At 47.3% G+C, this 25,024-nt stretch overlaps 2 pseudogenes; both read left to right on the forward strand.

The window, feature by feature from the left end:
• The first annotated feature begins 2,091 nt into the window (after positions 1-2,091).
• LOC110322620 lies at positions 2,092-2,322 on the forward strand (annotated as a pseudogene).
• A 16,703-nt stretch (positions 2,323-19,025) lies between these two features.
• LOC110321991 overlaps positions 19,026-25,024 on the forward strand; it is a 6,912-nt pseudogene continuing 913 nt past the window's right edge.

The raw sequence follows: 25,024 nt of genomic DNA on the forward strand, positions 1-25,024 counted from the left end.
GCACAGCATTTCATACTATAATAAACCTGCATGTTCTGGAAAGTTGTAGAATATAGACTATTTTAAAAGGACAGTGTAAGGCTAGAGACGTGGCTACTTGTGTTTGCCAAGCATGCTCAAGACCTTGGAGTCATTCCCAGAACCACAACACCTAATTTTTTTTTTCTCTAGGGGCCAGCAAGATGGCTTAATGGGTAAAGGCACTTGCCACCAAGTCTGATAACCTGGTAACCCGAGTCTGATCCCGGGATCCATGTTTGGAAAAGAGAACTAATTCTGACCTACATGCATGCCATGGTAGACATGTCTCCCACTTCCCACATAAATAAATCAATATAATAATAGTTAATTTATATATATATATATATATATATATATATATATATATATATATATGTATGTATGTATACTATGTATCATGACTATGCTTCATGACAATGATATAGAGCTATTTGTGATTCTGTCTAGGTCTGTCTGTCTGTCTGTCTGTCTCTGTGCTGTTTGGTATATGTGCATTCATCCCATGTGGAGGAAAGTAGGGCTTCAGGTTCCCTGCTGTATCACCCCTCTTTTTCATTCTTTTGTAATGACCTCTTACTCACCCTGTAGCTAGGCTAGGCCCCCATCCATCCTCCTGTAGACCTGTCTCCAACAGTACTGTGCCTATAAACATTGATGTACCCTTGTCCAACAGTTGCGTGCATGCTGGGGATTTGGTCTCAGGTCCTCAGGCTTATGCAGCAGACATTTTCACTCACTGAGCTATCAGCCCTGTTACATCACTGTTATTGGTTGCATGTTATCTCATGGTTTATATATGATCTGAAATGTAACTATTATAAAGTATTCAAATGACTTCTGGTCATTTCTCATTCCCAGTATACTTCAAAGAGTAATTTTCTCGTTAATATTGAATTAGCTCTTCACTTATTTCCTCAGGATAAATTCCTAGAAGTGAAACTGGTTGCTCAAAAGCGTCTTTAGAGCTTTTGAAATTTATTGCTAAATGATCTTCCCCAGAGACTATCAATTTGCCCTCTCACCGGCAGCTTGTGAATGCATGCTCCCTCTTTAGTGGTTTGGCAACATTAGCTCACCCATTTGCTTTAAAATTAATAAAATAAGTCATGAACATATATGACTATAGCAGGTATGAAATTTAAAATGTTTTGTTATGTAATCATAGCTTGCTATAGGGTTGAGAGCAGGTAACATTCATTATGTAGTCACCATGTCCACCAGTATGTGACAGGAGTTAATTCCTTTAATCTTCCAGGTGATTCTTCTATAAGGTAGGTATCACTATCAACTCATGTCACATTTGAACAAAGAAAGGCACAGAAATGATAAAAATAAGCTATGTTCTGAGTGTGTCTTCCAAATTGCTGGGGACCAGGAACCTGGTCCTAAGTGAGAGAGCATAGTAGAAGGCCCTTGGGAGCAGAAATGTCACAGTGTCATCTAGGTCTCACAGGAATCCGTTTTCTCTCTGGCTTCCTGTCTCACCATGTGATCTGTCCTTCTCTTATGCCCTTCCTCCACTGGGGAGACATCCACCAGGAGGTCACCTCCAAAGTCAAGTCAATGAAGTATGCCTTTGAATCTTCAGAGCCTTGAGACAGGAAAACTTCATCTCTTTGTAAAATATCCAGACACAGATATTTCACTGCAGTAACAACATGACTAAACCAACAAGGTGACACGGTCCAAGGTAATGAGGGGTGAACTACTCCCCACAGGGTACAGCCTACATCATACTATACGGTTGTTTATTTTTTGACAGTTCCTATTGAGGTTGCTAAGCACCAGGAAGATCTTTCAGGTCAGGATTCATGATGGCACTCTGTATTAGACATCAATCTCTAGAGAAGAATAGAAGAAACAGAATGTGAATACATTGGGCTGAAGACATAGCCTAGTAGATAAACTGCTCATCTCCCAGGCATGAGGACTTGAGATCAAAACCCAGAAAGTGTGCCAAAAGGCTAGGCATGGTGGTGCACCCTTGTGTAGTGAGAATTCTGGGATGTTCACATAAAGAGTCTGTCCCTGACTCCTTCGCTGTTGTGCCGAGCCCACTGAGGAGTTGCCATGAGCAAAGCCCACCCTCCCGAACTGAAGAAGTTCATGGACAAGAAGTTATCATTGAAGTTAAACAGTGGCAGGCATGTCCAAGGAATACTGCGGGGCTTTGATCCCTTTATGAACCTTGTGATTGACGAGTGTGTGGAGATGGCAACCAGTGGGCAGCAGAACAACATCGGCACAGTGGTCATCCGAGGAAACAGCGTCATCAAGTTAGAAGCCTTGGAAAGACTCTGACCGGTGTTCCGTAAGCAGTGTGTCCATATCCTTACCCAAAGGCCTGTTTGGTTGTGATGTAGAATTAGGTCATGTACATTTTCATATGGAACTTTTTGCTAAATAAACTTTCGTGATACTCAGAAAAAAAGAAAAAAGAAAAAAGAAAAAAGAAAAAAAAAAGTCTGTCCCCTATGGGGACTACACCACTGATGGAGGGCCTGCTTAGGGCATAGAGTTGGCCCTCCGGCTCCAGCCTGAATCACCCCGGGGCTGGAGAGATGACTCAGTCCTTGCTGTGCTAACATAAGAACCTGAATTAGAACCCCCAGAACTCACACATAAAAGCTGCACACAGGAGCATGAGGCTCCTATGAAAAAATAGAAGGTGGGGAAAGGGTACCTGGAAGCTTGCAGGCTGGCAAGGTGGCCTGCGCAGCAATCAAATGACAAAAAGACCCTGCCTCAAACAAGGTGGAAAGGGAGGACCTACTCCTGAAGTGGTTTTCAGATTTACACACACACACACACACACACACACACACACACACACACACACACACCAGAGGAAAGAAAAGGGTTTTCTACCACACTCCTTGGGTCAGTTCACCAACCCTCCTGATTTCTGGGGACTGTCATAGTTTCAGGACCAGGAACCCATGCTGGGACAAGGTTCTGTTGTTTTCTGCTCTCTCTGAGACAGTGTGTGTGTGTGTGTGTGTGTGTCTGTGTGTCTGTGTGTCTGTGTGTCTGTGGGGTGTCTGTATGTGGGGAGTGTTTCTGTGTGTGGGGAGTGTTTCTGTGTGGGGAGTATCTCTATGTGTGTGTGTCTGTGGAAGGTTGTCTGTGTGTAGGGGTGTGTGTATGGGGGGGTGGGGTGTCTGTGGGGGTGGAAGGTATCTGTGTGTGTGCTATCTCTGTGTGGGGGAGGTGTCTGTGGGGGGATGTCCAAGGGTCCACTTTTAAGCCATAGCCCCAGGAAACATTGAATCCTGGGCCCCACACACCCCAGGGACCCCATGCCAGCCCTGCCACAACACCTCCCTTTTCTGTTGTCTTCTCCCTCTGGACCTGACCTCAAATGGTCCAAAACCAAGCCAGTGAGTATGAGGTGGGGCTTGGAGAGAAAAGCTAGCAAGTCAGACCCAGTCCTGCCCCTCCCCTGCTCCCAACCCCATCCCCAGCAGTGTCAGGGCATGAAGCAGGCTTAGCATATGGGAGGCTGAGGTTTAGGCTGCAGCTCTGCTCCTTCTAATGTTTACAGTTTGCTTGTATACCAGCCTGAACATTTTAAGTCACTGCAAAGAGACTTGAAAGGGCCCAGAAGCACTGTGGGAGCTTACCAGAGAGTCCCTGAGGGACAAGAAGGAATGCTGACATAGGGCAGCAGGCAGACCAGGGCTCCTGGTGACTGGCCACTGCTTGGGGAAGCCATTTCTGTGGCAGCTGCATGGAACAGCACTGTCTGCCCTGCTCAGGCCTCCTGCCACGGATCCCACCTTCTTCTCTAAGGGAACAGTTTGTATCCCTTAACTGGAACAACAGGGTCCTCTTCATGAACCAGCCCTATGAACCTGTAGCTTGCCTGCCACGGGCAGCATGCCGTGAGAGGCCCTTTGTATACATTATCTTCCTTATAAGGTCTTTCTAAGTCACCCATGAGGCTCAGAGAGCAGAAAGAATTTGTATAACTTTTGAGCAATAGAGGTGACTTGAGACCAGCTTCATCTATTCCTGTCACCCAGGGCTTTGTGTACACTAAACATATCCTGTCACTGAGCTATACCCAAGTCCCAGCTTCCATGACAATTTCATACATGTGCATAATGTATTTCTATCATAATTTCTCTTGTCTCCCTCCCACTCCCTCTTCTTCCCACAAGTCCCTGACTACCTTTAGGTCCTTCTTGAGTATGTGTGGCCCACTAAGTTTAATTAGGGTTATGGCTACACCACTGAAGAAAGTGGTTCCTCCTCCCACAACCACCATTAACTGCCCTGAGTTCCTTGGAGACAGGTGGAGGACTCAGGAGCTCCAGAATTTAAGCAGACACCCCAAATAGCATAAACAAAAGAGTCCACTTTGGTTTTTTTTTCTTGTTATGCAAAAAAGAACAGTTTCTGAATTCATGTGGCCAGCTGCCAGCTCCCCTGCTAAGTGGGCATCTTCACACTGGAGTTCTGGTAGGGTAGCTGTTTCTCTTTTTCCAGGCCATAACTACAGTGTGTAGTGTGTGTGTGTGTGTGTGTGTGTGTGTGTGTGTGTGTGTGTGTAGGGGCATGTGTGTGTTCTCTTCACAGAAATAATATGATAGAGAATTATAATATGATAGAGAATTGTTTGGAGTCCAGTGTGGTTACTCTTTAGTTAAACTGACCTTCATGACCTTGCCTGGGGTTCTACCCACACTTGATCATGTGATTTCCTGGGAAGAAGAATACATCCTGGATTCGAAATAGCAAAAATCCAAACACACTGTTAGGATGCAGGCTTATTTGTGAGTTAGGGGATGTCTGCTGTAAACTGTTTTATTTTGCATGACAAGAAAAACAAACTAGGCTCTTTGGTTGTGCTATTTGGGGTATCTGTTTAAAATAAGACAGAAGGGAGGCTGTCTGCCCTTTGTCCATTGGAAAGACATCAACTTTGGAATCATTAACTTATAGGAGGCCTAGGGATGCGTCCAGTTGGTAAAATGCACACCTCGCATGTCTGAGGCCCTGGGCTTGAGTACCAGCACTGCAGCGCTCTAGAGGTAAAGGCAGGAGGATCGGCACCTCATCCCTGAGGTACACAGTGAGCTCCAGGCCATCTGGGGCTAGTGATCAAAAAACAAACACAAAAGCAATTCAGGAGAGTCTGAGGATAACTGTGCCATCTTAGCTAGGCTTTTCTATTGCTGTCATAAGATACCATGACCGTGAGCAACTTGGGGAGAAAAAAAGATTCTCTTCATCTTATAGATTGCAGTCCATCATCCAGGGAAGTCAGGGCAGGAACTCAAAGCAGGAACAAGGAGGCAGGAACTGATATAGAAGCCATAGAGGAGTCACTGCCTAGGGTGAGCTCAGTCCTCCAACATCAGTCATCAAGAAAATGCACCACAGACTTTCGCGTGCGCACACTCACATACACACACACACACACACACACAGAGAGAGAGAGAGAGAGAGAGAGAGAGAGAGAGAGGAAAAATGCATGGCCTGGGGCTGGGTAAATGGCTCATCAGGTAAAGTACAGGCTTGAAAAAGTATGAAGACCTGATCCTCCACAGTCATGGAAAAGGGGATGTGGCCACACATCAGTCGCTCCAGCACCCAGGGAAGAGACAGGTGGATCACTGGATCTCTCTGGTTAGCAGTCTATCAACTGTGAGTAAACCTGTTCAATGAAAAACCCTGTCTTACTAAACAAGGTGGAGAGCAACTGAGAAAGATACAGGAAGTGAATGTCTGGCTCCACATGCCCACGTGCTCATGAGCTCACATGCACTCTCTGTCTCTGTCTCTCTCCCTTGCCCTTTTATTCTCCCTCCATCCCCCCAAAGACAGACAGACAGACAGACAGACACACACACACACACACACACACACACACACACACATACCGCACCCCCACACCCCCACAAACGCTCACATGCATATACTTACAGGCCAGCTCTAGCCTTAGCCCTCCCCTATAGCAGGCTTATGACTTATGACCTTGGATGTGTCACTTTAATCCTCTGGGCATCTACGTCTCAATCTGGAAAAATAAGGCAGTGATCCTAGAAAACCCTTGAAGATTCTAAGAGCCACAGGGATCCTCGGGTGTAGAGTTACAAATGAGAGGTCTGCTTGGGACCCCCGACTACTTTCTTCCAAGTCCCTCTGTCAGCTTTTAGAAGAAATATCTCCTCAGTGGTGTTTTTGAGCTATGGCAGAAGGCAAAAAAGGAAAAGTCAGGTTCTTTGGGGTGAAATGGAGCATTTAATGATGGATAAGCAGAAAGATGCGTGATGGGCCTTTCTCTTGTGTTGGGTGTTTGGCTAATCTATCAGAAAATCCTGGCATGCTAGTGACAACCCACACTGAAAAGGGCGGAACTTGGCTCCCCTGCCCTTCCAGCTGTAAGAGCTTGGAAGAGAAGCTATGGGGAAAGCGCCTTTCATTTCCCTCTGGAAGCTGGGGGAACGCTGGGCTTAGCATTTGCCAACTGTGCAATGTGGGCTGCCTTCTAAAAGAGGCCTTTTTTGTGGACATCTTTTAGGCCACAGTACCCCGTTGGCATTCATGGCCCCTTGGAACAAGGCCTGCTGGAAAGTCTGGTACTAACTGCACCAGCATGGGAAGAAACTCATTTGCTAATGGGGGAAAGGCTTCAATACGTCCTTAGGGTCCTTAGTTAAGCTAAGATCTGATTTGCCTTCCTGCGCATTTTCCCTCCATCTCTCTCTACAAGTGTAGCGTATACCATGGACACTTACAACCAGGACACCAAGAAAACAAAACCAAAAGGAGATAAAGAGAGCCAGGCCCAAGAAAACAGGAAGAGAAAATCAGAATCAAATAAAGGAGGACCACAGCTGTGTGGAGATGAAGGTCATACACGTGTGATAGTTGAAATTCAAATTCAGCTACCGAAAATATTGCGAGCATCAAAGCAAAAATGGGCTATGCTGTTTTTCCAATGCTTCTTAGTATTAGGGAGGAGAAAAGAGTGTGAGAAACACTCGTTTGGCCATACTTTCAGTATCTATTAAATGTTCACCTCACACCAAGGACTATCAGAGATGATAGGCTGCAGGTCACTTGCTGAAGCTCGACAGAGCATGGGGAGAAAGTACACCTGCATACTCACTGTGTGTCAAACATTGTGCCTTTAGCTGTGTGCCTGTTGTGTGCATGCATTCTGTACACTTAGCTACGTCTGTGTTATGTCAGACACTATGCTTGCCTGTGCGTATGTTTGTGTGTGTTTATGTGCACGAATGTGCATGTTTGTATATCTGCAGGTGCGCCTGCACAGGGACACCAGAGGACAACCTCAGCTTGTTCCTTAGGTGCCAACTACCTTTTGGTTTTTAATCTTAAGATATAGATATAGATATAGATATAGATATAGATATAGATATAGATATAGATATAGATATAGATATAGATATAGATAAAGATATATATGCCTGGAGAGATGGCTCAGCAGTCTAGAGCACTTACTGCTCTTATAGAGGATCCAAGTTGGACTCCCAACATCCACATCAGGCAACTCTTAACTCTGTATGCAGGGGGTCCTCGAGTACCTGCAAGCCTGTGGTACACATAAACTCATGCAGCAAGCAAGCATACATACAGACAGATAAATACACCTTTTAAAAAGATTGTATCACATTTATTTGTTTGTTTATTTACTGTGTCATGGTGTGTGTGTGTGTGTGTACGTGAGTATGTGTGTGTGGGTGTGTGTGTGTGCAGTTCAGAGGAACAATCTGTAGGACCTTTACTTGCTGAATCATCTCATCACACCTACTTTGGGTTTTTTGAGACAGTTTTTCACTAGCCAAGAACACACCAAGTAGGCTAGGTTAGTGAGTCCCAGGGATACACACGTGTCTTTCTCTCTAGGTCTGGAATTACAAGTCTGAGCCACCACATTCAGCCATTTTTATGTGGGTTCTGAGAATTGAACTTTGGTCTTTGTGCTTGTAAGGCAAGCTCTACACCAAACAAGCCATCTCAGTCTGACGCTATGGTTTTTATTATGCAGTAAATATGTGCCTACTGTATTCAGAGACTATACACTTAATTACATATCTGCAATCTGTCAGACAATATGCTTTTTTTGTTAATCAAATTATTCATTCATTCATTCATTCACTTTACATCCTGATCACATCCCCACTCCCTCCTCCTCCCCTAATGTCCCTTCCCATTCTTCAAAGGAAAGCCCTTTGGTACCATCCACCCTGGGACATCAAGTCTCAGCAGGACTAGGCACATCCTCTCCCACCTAGGCAGGACAAGGCAGGCCAGCTAGGAGAAAGGAACCCAATTGCAGACGACAGAGTCAGAGATAGCCCCTGCTCCATTTGTGGGGGACCCACATAAAGACCAAGTTGTGCATCTACTACAAATGTATAGGGGGCCTAGGTCCAGCCCCTCCATGCTCTTTGGTTGGTGGTTCTTAGTCTCTGTGAGCCCTATAAGCCAGGTTAGTTGACTCCGTAGGTCTCCTTGTGGAGACATCATGCCTTTAATTATGATCCTAGGAATTTAATTATGTACCCACTATATGACAGGTACAATTCCTTTTACTTTAACTTTCAGATACACTCTTGTTAAACGAACATTATTATTTCCCCGAGAGAAAAAGCAGACTTCAGCTGAAATTGGAGTCCAAGTCAAAACATGAGGTTTTATGTAGTGCTATACGGCTGATAGTCCCCTGGTTTCCAGTCCCTCTTGGGGTTTAGTTTTATTAAGATTTGTTTTTATTTATGTGTCTGTCTATGGCACCCATGTGCAGGTACCTGAGGAGGTCATCAGATCCCCTGGAGCTGGAGTTACAGGGGTTGTATGCCACCCCATGCAGGGACTGGGAAACAGACCTGGGTCCCCTGGAAGAGCAACAAGTGCCCTTAACCACCTAACCATCTCTCCAGCCCCCAGTTTTGTTCAATTATCCTCTTAAAGTAGCAGAGTCAAGAGACAGTGACCCATTTCCAGCTCTTGAGAGCAGGGTGGGAAGACTGACTGATCTAAGTCAAACTCTGTGTCTGGCTGAAGAACCTGAAGCTAATGTGTGTGGGACATCCTCGTTAGGTACAGGATGAAAGCTAGGCCAGGGAGACAAGACAGCTCGTTTGTGCAGTGCTTGCCACGTATGCCCGAGGCCCCAGGTCCAAGCCCCAGTATCCCAAATCAGGACAAACGGGGAACATCTAGTCTGCATTTGGGGACAGTTTTCGTCTTTCTTGCTGGATGTGCGTTTGTAGGTGTGTGCCGCTGCTGGCAGCACTTTTGTGGCTTCTGCAGTTGGCTCCTTCGGGTTGAAACCCTCCCTCCTGGAAGGAGACTTGGGAAACTCCTGAAAGTTGTGAGTCCCAAGGCCCCTCCCCAAAGTCATCTAAGCAATAACAGTCAGCAGAAGAGGTGGGGCTGCCCGAAGGAAGCTGTCACACTGGGACTCTGGAACGCAGCCTTGGTGAGCTGCTAAAGCGTGCTGGAATCCAGCCTGAGATACGTGTGACCGAGCCACAAAACAGAAACAAAGCTCTCAAGAGAAAGCACTAGCGACTCTATCCTTGAGCAGGCTAGGAACAATTGCCTAGGAAGAGGTCTTTTAGGAGACTAAAAAGAAAAAAAAAAAAGTCTCCAAATGACACCCAGTTGCATTTCCTGTAGGCACACATGCATGCACGCATACACACACACACACACACACACACACAGAGAGAGAGAGAGAGAGAGAGAGAGAGAGAGAGAGAGAGAGAGAGAGAGATTAAATAGCATAATATTGGAGAAGGTTTTTGCTGGGGAGTGCAGGGGACCTGTGAATCTTGAAACTTTCTGGAGTTTCTAAGTTTCCTTTACTTCCTATACCTTGTATGTCTCGTTTTGTTTTGTTTGTTTGTTTTGGAGAGAGTAGCTGCACTGTGTCTTAACTAGATTTTCTATTGCTGTGATGAAACACCATGACCAACACAAGTTGGAAAGAAAAAGGGTTATTTGGCTTACACTTCTATGTCACTGTCCATCATTGAAGGAAGTCAGGAACTCAAACAGGATAAGTACCTGGTGGCAGGAGCTGATGCACAGGCCATGGAGGACTGATGCTTACTGGCTCGCTCCTCATGACATGCTTAGCCTGCTTTCTTTCTTTCTTTTTTTTTTTTTTAAAGATTTATTTATTTATTATATGTAATTACACTGTAGCTGTCTTCAGACGCTCCAGAAGAGGGCGTCAGATCTTGTTACAGATGGTTGTGAGCCACCATGTGGTTGCTGGGATTTGAATTCCGGACCTTCGGAAGAGCAGTCGGGTGCTCTTACCCACTGAGCCATCTCTCCAGCCCCCTTAGCCTGCTTTCTTATAGAACCCGGGACCACCAGCCCAGGGGCAGAAAGACCTACCATGGTCTGGGCCCTCCCCATCAATCACTAATTAAGAAAATGCCCTACAGCCAGATCTTATGAAGGCCTTTTCTCAACCGAGGCTCCTTCCTCTCAGATGACTCTAGCTTGTGTCAAGTTGTCATAGTTCTAGTCAGCACACCCTGGCTGTCCTGGAGCTCTCTACAGATGAGGCTGATTTGAACTCACAGAGATCCTCCTGCCTCTGTCTCTCCAGTGCTGGGATTAAAGGTGTATGCCACCATGCCTGGCTTCATTTACATCTTAAGTCTCCAGCAGGGGATATTTCAACCTGACTTGAGCAGTATCTGGTTAGCCAGGTTGGACAAGCCTTTCTCAGGACACTGGACACTGGCAACCAAACCTCCCAGGCCATACAAATCTGTTGACTATTCAAATCCCACACCCAAAGGCCACAGTGACAAAGAGTCTCTATAAAAACTGTACTTCGTCCTAAAGCCCAGCTTTGACTTCATGGTCTCATATTTTCTCCAGCCTTTGTGAAAGATAATTTCACTGCATTCAACAGAAGGCGTATTTGTATGTGTACATATGCTTGAGAGAAATTTACTGAAAAGATGTGGGTATGGGACCAGCTGGCAGCTCTTTCCATGCCAGGATCTTCTCTTGTAACGCTTGCCTCCCAGCCAAGGAGGGATGCTTGTAAGGAACGCACAGGGACAAACTGGCACTTAACCTCTGAGTTCCTTCCCCAGAGGAAGGGAAGTCCTGACTGTAGGAAAGGAACTAGGAAGACTTTACAGAGAAGTTCAGGGGCATTTGGTGTGGTCATAGCATGAATCCTGCACAGCCAGTCAGTGCTGGAGACTGAAGCCAGGGTGTCACATATGTTAGGTAAAGTCCTTATCACTATGCTAAGCTGGGATTACCTGGTTGATTCATGTACATGAGGTCCATTGCTCATTTAAACTCCATGACCTTTTCTGTCCACTGATGGACCCCAGCATCTGGTTCTTCCTTATACATGGAGATCATTTGGATTTGTTGGTTATTGCACCTGCAGGTTAGGCCACATGTAATGGTCTCCTTGTTATGACAAAAATACTTGACAGTGGCAACTTAAGGAAGGAAGGGTTTATCCTGGTCTATAGTTCAACAGGATATGTCCCTGGGGAAGTGTAATGGCAGAAGCAGGAGGCCAGCTGGTTGCACCATAACCTCAGCCAGGAAGCACAGAGTGAATAGAAAGTGGGGGTGGGTTATCATCCATCAAGACCCACCCCCAGTGATCCATTTCCTCCAAGTATTCAAACACACGAGCCCTATGGAGGATATCTCATACTCACATCACACTCTCCTAATTCCTGACCTAACCCTGACTTTTCTGCTTCCCCTGACCTCTTGGGAGGCTGACCTGAGACACAGGCCAATCAGAGCTTTCCTTGCAGGAGACCTGGGAGAGACAAGTTCTGGAAAGCACAAACTCTAAGCAAGCAGGGGACGCTGGCTCCCATGTTGCCTAAGAGGCTGGGAGTCCACTAGGAGACAAGCAATCAGTTACCTCCAACTCAGTGTGATGGATGGCCCTGATGAAGCCGGCTCTGGGCTCCTGGGGACACAGAAGAGTTAAATTCGCTCTCCTTCTGGGAACATTCATAGCCGCTTCCAGAGGAGAGGACTGAGTAGGAAGCAGGACTAAGATCATCAGGGCGAGGTCTCATCACTGAGGCTACCTTCGATGCTCCACTACCAGTCTGCTTTCTCCCTCTGTGACAGACTGACTCTGAGCTGTAGGGCTTCGGCCCTGTAGGACTCACAGCAGTGGGAACTTGGCCAGCGCTCAGCTCTTTCGAACTGGTGGGTGTCGGGGGCGGGGATGGGGGTGGGGTGGGTGGAATATGCTTCCTGTTTCTCTGGTGCCCTCCATCCCTTCCCTTTCACCTTATCTGAGGACAAACCCTTCTTCTGGCAAGCCCTGTGCTACTCTCTAACATAAAAGATGGAGCCAGAGGCTGAGAACATCTCACTGGGTGTAACACTTCAACCCCCGGCACTCCGGAAGAGCAAATGTGGTCCATACAGACCGGAAGCCTGGCAGACACCATGTCCCCCCCAGCACTGCATGAACCAGGCATGATGGCACATGCTGACAGTCCGAGCCTTTGGGAGGTGGAGGCAGGAGGATCAGAAATTAAAAGTTGATCAGATGAGTTAGCGATACGCCCCACAAGCATAAGCACAGAACCCCCTCAGAAGAGGGACTTTAGATATGCCAAATCCCTCTTGCCTCCATCCTTCTTCAAAGTGACTCTTGATCAGAAGCCCAGGCAGCCTTTTGTTTCCTGGACTTTGTCACCTGGATCTTAGGTCCTAGTGGTGACTCGGCCCCAACTCCTGGCACTGGCTGTTCTGTGGCTGCTCTACCCATTGTCATTACACACCCAAGCACCAGGCAGGTGGGAGGAATGAGACTGCCCTTTGAAGAAGTGAACAACTGGGAGTAATGTTTGAGAGTAGCAGCGTCTCTGGTGGGTGTCTGCCCCCGCGGGGTGGTTACCCAAGTTCTGCCTCCCCTCCCCCACCGCCATTTTCCCCTGGCCTGCTCTGGGAGGAGGAGCCATGAGCTCATGTCTCAGAAACGCTTTGAAGATGAGAATCACTGAACATTTCCCCAACAGCCCTCAATTTACTTTTTCAGCATTCTCTCTGGGTTGTCAAGCCTTTGTAGTTATTTTTATAAATAGCAATCGCTGGCTGCTTCCATTTTTACCCGGGATGGTTCCACCTCCGGCTGGATCGGATGTCATTTTGTAACTGACAGCCCTCCAGGCTGGACTTGCCCCTGTTTCTCCCGATGTTACCTTCTCTGTATCTCCCTCCCGCCACCGCCACCGCTGCCGCTGCTGACCCCACCCTCATCGTCACTAGTGCATTTGCAACGCCTTCCTGTCTGCGTATAGCCAAGCTTCCAGTCTGTCATGGATGCTCCGCTCTTCCCACAAGGCCCAAGGTCTCCAAGATGGCACCCAAAGCTGCACGCCACTCAGCCACTTCACACCTGCTTGGCGGCATTCCCCGCCTTGTCCCTTACCACATTCGGGCCCAGACATCTTGAACTCTCCGATATTGCTTAATGAAGAAGGCTTAGCTGTGAGCTGGAGACGTGGCTCAGCTGATAGAGCTCTTGCACTTTTATAATTTCAGCTCTTGAGAGTTGGAGGCAGGAGGACCAGAAGTTCAACCTTGGGCAGGGAAGATGGCTCAGTGGGTAGAATACTTGCTATATAAATATGAAAACCCATGCAAAGGCTGGATGCAGGAATGCATGTCTGTGACCCCTGCTGGGGTGAGACGGGAGGCAGACACAAGGGAGCTTTGCAAGCTCATGGATCAGCTAGCCTGGTGTGCACAGAGGCAAGGGAGCCCGGCCTCAAACAAGGTAAGAAGCTAAGTCCCACTCCTGAGGTTATATTCCTATAACACCTGCTGTGGCTTGCACATGCCTACATTCACACACACAGGAGGTGGGAGATCATTTTCAATTACTAGCGAATTAGAGGCCAGACAGGGATACACGAGGCCCTTTGTAGAAGAAGGAAGAGGAGGTTGAGGAAGAAGAGGAATAGAAGAAAGGAAGGAAGCCTTATGTAATGTTTCTCCTAGGTTAGGAGAGGGTTAAGTTCATAGAAAACAAAGTAAATTGAGGCCTGTGACTTGGCTCTGGGGGTAAAGGTAGGTGTTGTACAAGCTGCCAACTTGAATCTATGTAAAAGGTGAAAGAAAGAATCCATCCTACAGAGATATCCTCTCACCTCTTCACACATGTTATGGCACATGCATAGACAGACACAGACAGACACACAGACATACATGGACACACAAACACACACACACACAAAATTATTTACAAAGAAGAAAAGTTTGAGTCTAGTAGTGGACCTTCCTGCATAGACAGGAACCCGGGCTCCATTACTAACGCACATTCTAAAATAAAGTAGTCAACTCATAGAAAACAAATGGGATCTAATACAGTGATATAGCATCTGAAGCTACTGGCTCGAGAAATGAAGTGTCCTGTTTGCATCTAAGGGTCTCTTTCCTCCAGCCCTCCTCACTAAAGGAAAACATTGCCTTGAATTTAGTGGATGATCTCGGGGAGTCCTTGTGCTTTGTTTGACGCACCATACCTAAATAATATTATTATGTGAGATTAACTCTTTTACACTTATTATTATTATTATTATTATTATTATTATTATTATTTGGTTTTTTGAGACAGGGTTTCTCTGTATAGCCCTGGCTGTCCTGGAATTCACTTTGTAGACCAGGCGAACTCAGAAATCCGCCTGCCTCTGCCTCCCGAGTGCTGGGAATAAAGGCGTGCACCACCATGCCCGGCTCTACACTTAGTATTTACTTGTGTGGATGGTATGTGGGAGTCAGAGATCAGAGGTCAGAGGACAATGTACGGGAGTCTGTTCTCCCATCTCACTGTGTGTGTCCCGAATGACAAAAGGAAATACAAAAGGAAAGGACTGCTCCTGGACACGGTTGGGGAGAAGGTTTACTGAGGATATGTGGGAGAGCATAGCCAGAGGCAGACACATCTGGAAGAGTCCAGAGTGAACAGGATCCTGAATCATATTATATTAAGAGAGGGGGGAGGGGAGCCAGCTGCAGTAGCCAGAGACCCAGAAGAGATCTGGTTAACCAAAATGGTTGGGTTATATAGGGAAGGGCAGCTGGGGAAGGGCAGCTCATCCCCTGGGCTGGAGAAATTTAGAGTAGGGGGCAGGGTACCCAAGCCAAGAGGACCCTGTAATAGGCAGGGGCTGAGGGATGCTGGGAGAATCTAGCCACCAGGTCTGCTTTGATATGGCACGTAGGTACCTCAACCCAGGTTTGAAACCTCGAAGGTCGCCGGTATAAAACTCAGGCTACAGGCTTGACAGCAAGCTCCTTTCCACAGTCTTCTCGCCAGCCCTTCCCGTGAGCTTTTAAGCTCTCTGCGCATGCTAACTTACTGTCTGTAATTATCTGTCAGTGGATTATCACATTTGACCAATTAACCGTTGGTCTCTTGCTAATGGTGGTAATATTCTTACCGTTGCATTGGAATTACAGGCATGCACCTCCATGACTTTTACGTGGCACTGGAAACTGAATCTGGAACACTACACGTTAGGCAAGGATTCTACCAACTGAGCCACATTCCTAGCCTCTAGTCTACAATTTCTTTGGTTCCTAAGTGTTGGTGATTTTCAAGAATTACTCCACTGAACATATCCAGTACTCAACAGGAAGGCATGACCAAACACATCTTGCAGAAGAGAAACAAAGCAATCGTATTTGTTTTCTCTGTGAGGTACAAGCATGAAATGATTCTGTCCTTCTCTGCCCCGCCCTGCGCTGTATCGTTTCTGAGGATCAATATAAAATCTCCTGCTCACAATATTTAACAGTGTATTTAGTGGATGACATGACTTTCTGGTTATTTCCAGATTCTAAAAGCCCCTCCATTATGGTCCAGGACTTGTAGGTTGGACGGGACCTAACACCACGGGCTGCCTAGCACCAGCCTGCCCTTATCCAAAAGATTGGCAGGAGGAGCATGGAGCTGCTTGTCAATCTTTCTGTGTGTGGTGCGTGCCTGTGCGTGCGTGTGCGTGTGTGTGTGTGTGTGTGTGTGTGTGTGTGTGTGTGCGCGCATGCGTGTGTCCATATCTGGAATCCAGCCATCTACCTCCAATGTTGTTACTCAGGTGCTGTCCAGCTTGTTTTCTTTTTCTTTTTTAAATTACATTTATTTGTTTATTGTGTGGGAACGAGGAAGTGCTCAGCCCACAGTGATGTCAGAGGACCCCTCGAGGGCATTGGTTCTCTTGTTCCACTTGGTGCATTCCAGAGATCAAATCTATATCGTCATGCTTGCCCGCAAGTGCCGTCCGTCATCCACGAACACCTAAGCAGCCTCACATTTATTTATTTATTTATTTATTTATTTATTTTTTAAACAGCGTCTTTCGCTTGAGCTGGAGCCTTTTGTTACGCTGAGACTGTCTAGCTGTGCGTTTCGGCTTTCCCAGCTCTGAGATTACAAGTATTTGCACCACCACACGCAGCTTTTTAATGTGAGTTCTGCAAAATCAAATATAAGCAAGCGCTCTTCTGACTGGAATCCACTCTTCTGACTGGAGCCGCTCCCCAGCGCTCTGCCCACTCTTTTGGCACCTTTCCATTCCTGTAGGGATTTTGAGGAGAGGTAGAGGAAGGATGTGAATATCTTCAGGGGACACTTGAGGCTCCTCTCCATGGGTTTTCTAGGTCCCTCTATGCCAGGTATCTAAATAATCTTAGCTTAATAATCTCTTAGCTATTAATTTGGTTTAGCTAAATAATCTCTCCAGAGGACAATGTTTCTGGAGTCCTTCCTCTGGCTGTCCTCTGTGCCTGCTGACAGAGGAAGGCCCTTTGTATGGGAAGTGCTATGGAACATCCCAAGATCTACAGGGCCCATAAAGTTCCAGACACATGCGAGGCATGTGAACTGCTCACCCGAAGACCCCTTCCTTCAGACAGGCTCACATCATCCGAGGGGAGTTCTCTTACACTGACTCCCCAGATTGAGGAGACGTGCCTCCCAAGCACTCCCTGATATTTCAATTCCTCAAGAAGAACTTTGTCTTCTGCTCATATGGTCTGAAATAGTGGTAAGGCCAGGGCGTGGTTCATTCTAGCAGATCTGAGTTGGTTGAGACTGGTTAAGTGGAGTGTACCTATTTATTTTTTACTGGGTAAAATCCACAGGACATGAAATTTACCACTTGAGAGCAAATGATTCAGTGGCATTTGGGACATTCGTAGTGTGGTGCAATCCTCTGTCTCACCTTGTTCCGAGGCCTTTCCTCACCCCCTCTCCTCACTCTATGAAGCCATCAGAGGCTTCCCAATCCTTCCCCTTTAGCCTCTGGTGAGGGCCAGTTTGCTTTCTGTCTTGATGGGTTACAGGTGTGGTACATAGTGATATCATCTAAGATTATCCATCAAAAGCTTCTGGTACTTGTGGTAATAAATTCAAAGGGATTGTCGTGTGGGGCAAGAGTTTTAGCTAGAAATCACCAATCGTTAGTTAATAGTAACATTCTCAAAATAGCCCTAGTCACAGAGTGTCTGTTAGGCACAGACTAGTTATAGAACATAGACTATAGGTGTATTTTTAATTTTTTAAAAACATGTATCTGTGTGTGTGCATGTATGTGTGCATGTGCGTGTGCGTGTGCGTGTGCGTGTGCGTGTGTGTGTGTGTGTGTGTGTGTGTGTGTGTGTGGTGTATGGTGTGGTTATGGTAGTAATAAGAGTGTGTCTTGTACACAATGATGCTTGATACTTGCTGATGGAGAAGCTAAGATTAAAAGACACTGAAGACTAGCCTTCACAGAGTTCTGAGTTCCTTCCTAACCTGAAGAAAAGACAGGCAAGAGACATACCTACCAAACAGTGTGGATCTTGCTTAAACACAGATTCTAATAAACTTATGCAATGTAGGCGTCTTTGGAACATTTGAGAGATTGTGACTATAGGCTGGCTATTTTTTTAGACACTTGTATGGAACTCATTTATGCTGCTTGAACACAGGTATGAGGGACTTCACACATGAATTATGTATGTGAGAAGGCATCTTTGTGTTGAGAGGCACATGCTGAAACCGTTCGGCAGAGCCAGGGTGGTTGGGAATTTTTCCCCACAAAAAATAAAAATAGACCAAGAGTGGCACCCGTTGTTGCATCTAAGTGATGGGTGTTGGGAGTTTACTGTGCTGTCTGCATGAGTCAGGATCTACCCCAGAGGAGAAACCGCGGGGAGATATTTAAAGTACACAGCCTAGGAGGCAGAATTCTGGTTACACAGTGGAAGGAGACCGGAAGCCAAACAAAGAACTCGGAGTTGAGATTGTCACTGCTGGTCTGGGACTGAAGGGCAGAGTCAGAAGGTGCTGCCCTGGAGTCAGGGGTGGGGTCACTCACTGAGTGGGTACACCAGTAGGCATTCTGGATGTGCAGTAGTACCTTAGTGACAGTGGGGACACTACCTATGGTGGCTGGCCTCCATTCTCGCTGGTGTTGCTTCTCAGGCCCCATTCCGCAGCCTGCTTAATTTTGTGTGGTGCTGGGACTCCAACCCAGGGCTTTGCGGATGTTAAACAGGCATTGTACCAGCTGAGCCAGATCTCTGCCCCATGCATGCCTCTTAGAGTTCTCACCCATAAAGCACTTTGCCTATGGCAACCCATTGCCTGAGGTCACCATGGAGACTCCTTGCAGCCCGTGGTGGAGAGAGCCTTGGACAATGCAGCTCTCAGGGCAGAGGCACTACCTTCAGCACTGGTTGACAGCAGCCAGCACTTTTAGATCAGTCAGTCCTCCCTGGCAAATAAAGCAAGGGCTGTACTGTGTCAGTATGGCCTGTCAGTGAGAACCCAGAGGGAGTCAACGGCTGTTGCCCAGAACCATCAGCTCTGAGAGCCTGGGGAGATTTGGCCTCATTTCCCACAGTGGTCCTGCTGGTGACCTACCCCAAATCCATTTCCTCAGTGTTCCTATGAATAAAACGGAGACTTTGTTCAGGTCGACAGTGTACCTACCCAGCAGCTAAAAATGGCTTGCTTCCGAGGTACTCTTGAAGTTATCAGGGACCTTGGGATCAAGTTTAGGCCAGAGAGATACCGGTGAAAGTCCTTGGGCAATGTGATCCTTCCAGAGCAAAGAGGCCAGCCAGCCACAGTGGCTGCACAACTCTTGTAGCCACAGGACCATGGTCCAGTCCAGGATGGGGTGTGTTCAGCTGAGTACATAATTGTTGCTCTAAGCAAACGAACAAAACAAAACAACTATCCAAACAAAAATGTAATCAAGGGAGGGGAGGGTGGCGACTAAGACCCAGCATGCCCTCTGTGGCACAGAGCCAGAACAGAGGAAGCAGCGGAAGAGATGTATGCAGAATGGATGTGGGCCAGTGGGTGGCCACCTGAGCGGAAACCATGGGGCTGGAGGGATGGATGGCTCAGTGGTTAAGAGCATTTGTGCCTCATGGAGAGGACCCAAGTTTGCATTTCAGAGTTCACCATAGGCAGTTTGCAGCTGCCTATAACTCCAGCTTCTGGGGTTTCGATGCTGTCCTCTGCCCTGTGTACTCACATACACCTGACCATCTCCCCTATAGGCTATGAACATAGGAACTGGGTGCGATAGCCTTTACTCCCGGCACTGGGGAGGCAGAGGCAGGAAGATGACTGTGAGTTCGAGGCCAGCCTGGTCTACAGAGCAAGACACAGAAGATAAGTGAGGGGGCAGGTATGGGGACATGCCCTAACGGGACTGTGATGAGTGACTCCCTGGGGACGTCTACTCTTATAACACTGGTGCATGTTTACACACACACACACACACACACACACACACACACACACGTATGTATATGCACACACTCACATGCACATGTGGCCAGCTCTAAGCAGACTGAAGAGAGAGAGTCCCCGTAGCTCCGGAGGTACCTCTGTTGGTAAAGACTTGCTGTGCAATCCCTGAGGGAAATCCCAAACAATCTCCTGTTTGGGGGAAGTGAGAGTTTATGTTGAGCAGTTTTTGTAGCTCTCCTTAGCCGCCGTGGGTCACATGTGGCCCACAGGCTGAGGTTGGACACACATAGTGACAGAGGGGAGCTGGGCAGAGGCCACCTGCCCCAGGCCCACAGAGGGCCGAACACTCACCTGTCCATTCACTATCTTTCAGCTGCTTATGAAGTGTCAGGAAAAAAAAAACGGGCACAGTACAAGGCTTTTGTCTCAAAGCCTGCCTGCCTGCCCTCCCTCCCTCCCTCCCTCCCTTCTTTAGCTCACAGCCAGAGCAGAGACTTTCCCACCTCAATGTGACTGAAGTGACAGGAAGGGAAGTTCACACTTGGTGAGTCCTATAAGGACCTGGGCACAGGGTTAGACACAGACACACACACACACACACACACACACACACACACTGAGCTCCATCTGGCATCACAGAGAACACAATGATTGTATTCATCAGCCCATTCCATGATTGGATAAACTGAGGAATTCAATCAGAGAGCACAGATTCTAAGAAATGCTACCTCCTTCCGTTCTAAGCTGGGTGAGAGTCTGGCTGAGGAAAAACCAGGCCATCTGAGCTCATGTGGCCTACTTTATCTAGCTGCCTTCCTCTTCTGCCTATCCCTCCCCTCCTGCCCTCCTCCACTCCTTATAAGATGCAGCATCTCATAGATTTATACTATTATAAATCTTAAGACTACAATTCTGTGGGTATACGCAGTGATGTCTGACGGAGCAAGGGTCCAGTATGCTTCCTGGTTTTGCTTTTTGTCAGAACATTCTTCCCCTTCCAGGCAAGCATTTTTAGACTGTTCCTTCCAAACACTTTCTAAATTTGAATGTGATGTCGACACTCTCCTCTCCCTCAGCTACATCCCTCTTCATGGAGCATCGGGTCATTCTAGACACCAGGCATGGGGTGGTACAGATGCAGAACTTGAGAGGCGAAGTCAAGGAGAGTGACGTCATCCAGGGACCCACAACAGCAGAAGCCGGTACCGACCCCAGCACTGAAGGGCCTTTCCTGGAGACAGGGCTTCACATATCCCAGGCTGCTTCCTTAAGAAGCCAAGTATGGGGCTGGAGAGATGGCTCAGCAGTTAAGATCATTGGCTGCTCTTCCAGAGGTCCTCAGTTCAATTCCCAGCACCCACATGGTGGCTCACAGCCATCTATAACAGGATCTGAAGCCCTCTTCTGGTGTATCTGAAGACAGCTACAGTGTACTCATATACATAAAGTAAATAAATATTTTTTTTAAAAAGAAACTAACATAAAATTAACAAAATAAGAAGTCATATGTGACCTTGGACACCTGATCCTCCCAACCCCCCACGCCCAGCCCCAGCCCCTCCAGTGCTATGACCACCACAATGCTGGTTATGTGTTCTGGAGGTAGAACCCAGGGCTGTGTCATGTTGTACAAGCACTCTACCAACTGAGTCACACCCCCAACCCCAAGACAGAATTCTTACCAGTTAAAAAACACCACACAACATGACGCGTCTACAATTTGTTTTATTTCCATTAGTAATGGAGGACAATTTCTCTGATCGTAATTTTTCTTCAACCTCTGTCATTTCTTGTGCCCTAATTGATGGGGTTCTTTCCATAGCTTACAGGCTTGGAGAACCTGAGAAACACCAGAGGCCAAGAGGCCTTGGAAAACCATAATGACCATTAAATCCTACTGGCCTTTGCTAGATTACAGATGAGGACGAGGCTCGGGGAGTGCAGGGGAAGACGCTGGAGGAAATCGCAGGGCCGGGTCCAGGGTTGACCCTGGTGGGGCATGGTTACACTTGCACTCCCCTTTGAGGGTTATTAATAAATGCTAGAATCTCAGCCTTCAGGCCTTCTTGCTGTCTTTCTCCACCCAGAGACTCCTGGGAGCCTGCCTGGCCCCGGGCCACAGGAAATTTGCGCCCCCTGCTGGCCAGAGGGGCACCTGCATTAAGCTGTGCCAGCTGGCATCCACAGATAGTCAGGATTCTGGGCACTCAGACTCTGAGAAGTCCCTCCCTGCCACAAAATCCCCATAAACCTCTGAGATCCATTGGGTTCAGCTCGCTACAATACATATCAGGGGTCCAACAGAGTCTGTAGCTGTTTTAAATGGACATACATAGCACAAACTTTAAAATGACATGTTGCTTGCACGTGTACACATCATGTATGTGCATGTGTGTATGGATGCATGTTCCTGGGGTCCATCTGCTCCCACCCACAATGTTGGGTTACAGGCACCCACAGCCATGCCTAGCTTCTTACACTGGTGCTGGGGAGGCAAAGCCAGGTCCTCATGTTTGTGCAAGTGTCTTTACCCACCAAACCATCTCTCCAGTCCTTCTGTATTTTTGTTTGCTTGCTTGTTTTTGTTATTTCTTTTGGATTTTTAGAGCTCTGAACCCAGAGATTACTGAGTCATCTGGACTGGACTGGCCAGCCAGGATCAGCGTTCCTTCTGTCTGACCTCCCCAGAGCTATGATTACTGGTGTCACCACAGCTAGCATTTTAAGTGGGTGCTGGGTATCCAAACTCAGTTCTTTATGCTTGTGTGGCAAACACATTACTGGGTGAGCCATCTTCTCTTCCCTGGCTCACATTCTGACTCAGACTTGGCTCCCTCAGAAGTCTTCCACCACGGCAGTGCCCTGGACCCCTGCTCCTTTCCCTATGCTAGTCCCTTTCCTTATGCTATTCCCTATGCAGTCTCAATTTGTCTCTTGACTCTGACGAAAAGAAAAGTTGTTGTGTTTATAAAAAGATAAGGAGAGGGGGGATGTGTTTTGGTGGATGTGTGGTGAGGTATAGGGGAAGGGGGTGCCTCTGCAGGCCCATGCTGAGACATCCCTTCCACCCTGAGGGACCAGCCACACGACTGGTATAGTATAGAATAGTTTATTCAGGGCATGGGGAGGGGACTTGAGAGGATAGTAGAGGCAGAGGAAAAGAGAGAGGGGGAGGGGGAGGAGGAGGGGGAGGGAAAGGAGAGGAGAGGGGAAGGGAAAGGAGAAGAGAGGAGAGGAGAGGAGAGGAGAGGAGAGGAGAGGAGAGGAGAGGAGAGAAGAGAAGAGAAGAGAAGAGAAGAGAAGAGAAGAGAAGAGAAGAGAAGAGAAGAGAAGAGAAGAGAAGTAGAAGCTGGTCATGAGCATATTGGGGGTGGGGGTTGGGAAGGGGGGAGGGGTAAGAGGACAGAGTTGGAGCAGGAAGAAGAGCAAGAGGTGAGGAGGGGATGGAGCAGCCCCTTTTACAGTAAGTCAGGCAACCTGGCTGTTGCCAGGTAACTGTGGGGTGGAGCTTAGGCAAAGTGCTAACAAAAGTAATTTTATTTTGCTCTGAATTTTACATTTCTATTTGGAGCTCCAACTTCACCAAGAAGTTGTGGCAACTTGCGCACAATTAATTCAACTTCGCCTTTCCCAGGAATGAGGTTCTAGGGGGAAGGGGGGCGGGCAGGGGGAGAAAACTAGGTCCTATGCATGCCACATCTTGAGAGGCAAAGAGATCCCTTGAGTTCATTGGTCAGCCAGGGTAGCCAACCAGTGAGCTTCAGAGATCTGGGAGAAACCCCATGTCACAAACAAGCAAGCAGACAGACAAGGCAGAGAGCAGTTGAAGACACCTGACATCCACCCTCAGGCCCCCCATGTACTCCATATGCACAAGGAAAAGTAGATAATACAAGCACCATGCCATTCCAAGGCAGACTGGGTAGGGCATGCTCCTCTGGGAGCTGGGTTTTCATACAACTATCAGCAGCAGGAAAAAGAACCTGTGAGGCCTAGCTGTGGTCAGAAGCATCACATCCCTGCTGGCTGCTTCCCATGGAAACATGTCCCACATCCATTCTTCTCTTGATGGACAGACACCCTGGACTGGTGCCATAACTCTGCTATAGTGAACAGCATTGCAACAAACAAGGGTGAACAAGGGTGAAGTCTGGTGACTTAGAGGCCGTCAGCTCTATTTCCAGGAAGGGAACAGCTCAACCATATGGCAGCTCTATTTCTTGTTTGAGGAACATCCATACTGATTTCTGTTGTGGCTAAACTAGTTTATATTCCCACTAGCTATGCATAAAAGGTGCCTCTACCCCCATCCTTGCCTGCATTTGTCATGTTTTGGATGACAGCCGTTCTAGCAAGGATAAGATGGAATCTCAGTGTAATTTTGAACTGCAGGTAAAACCATACAAACACTGATCTCAATCAGACAGGGAGAGTTTACTGAGCTATGACCCAGGACTGGCCAACTAGGGCTATGGGAACTGAACCATGACCCAGAGTTAAGGACCTACAGGGTTTTTAAGCCCCTGTTTTAATTCACAAACATCTGTGCCAAGTTATCCCATCACTCAGGATTTAGGGATGGGGGTTTCCTTAGGAACATGTCTTTGTTGTACACTTATCCTGCTCCCATATGTTGGGAATTCAACAGTGGCAGGGGACTTGCCTTGTCTAACATTCATGTCCTAACTTATCTTCCAGGATGGGACTTGTCTTACATTCATGTTTTAACTTGACAACCAGGACGTCAGTTACCCACATGCATGTCTCTTTCTGCCACATAGGGTGTCAGTTTCCAGGGAAGTCTTTAGGAGTTTAAACTTGACTGGACCACTACTCAAAATGGAAGTCTTATTCCAAACAGTTTCTTATATTGGTGCCTCCCTTGCGTTGAGGTCCATCCTAGGGGCAACTTACAAAGGCAAAAACCATAAAAACTTTTTCATAGGTGCAGGAAGTGATGTGGGGTGGTGGGTTCAGGTCCAAGATTCTTGTGGGTAACTATACAAAACAGTTCTACTGACTTCTATTGTGACTGGCTTCCAGTGGCACAGAACATAGCAGGCTATGGAATCAATCTTGACATTAGACGTTTTCCTAGTAACAGCAGAAACATAGGAGAAAGTTTCCTTACAACGGCAGGCTAACCAAGTAACTCCCTACTGCAAAAGGAGGACTTTAAACAAAATTACTTCAAGCCGGGCGTGGTGGCGCACACCTTTAATCCCAGCACTCAGGAGG

This window comes from Mus pahari, chromosome 5 (assembly GCF_900095145.1).
Source record: "Mus pahari chromosome 5, PAHARI_EIJ_v1.1, whole genome shotgun sequence".
Lineage (NCBI taxonomy): Eukaryota > Metazoa > Chordata > Mammalia > Rodentia > Muridae > Mus > Mus pahari.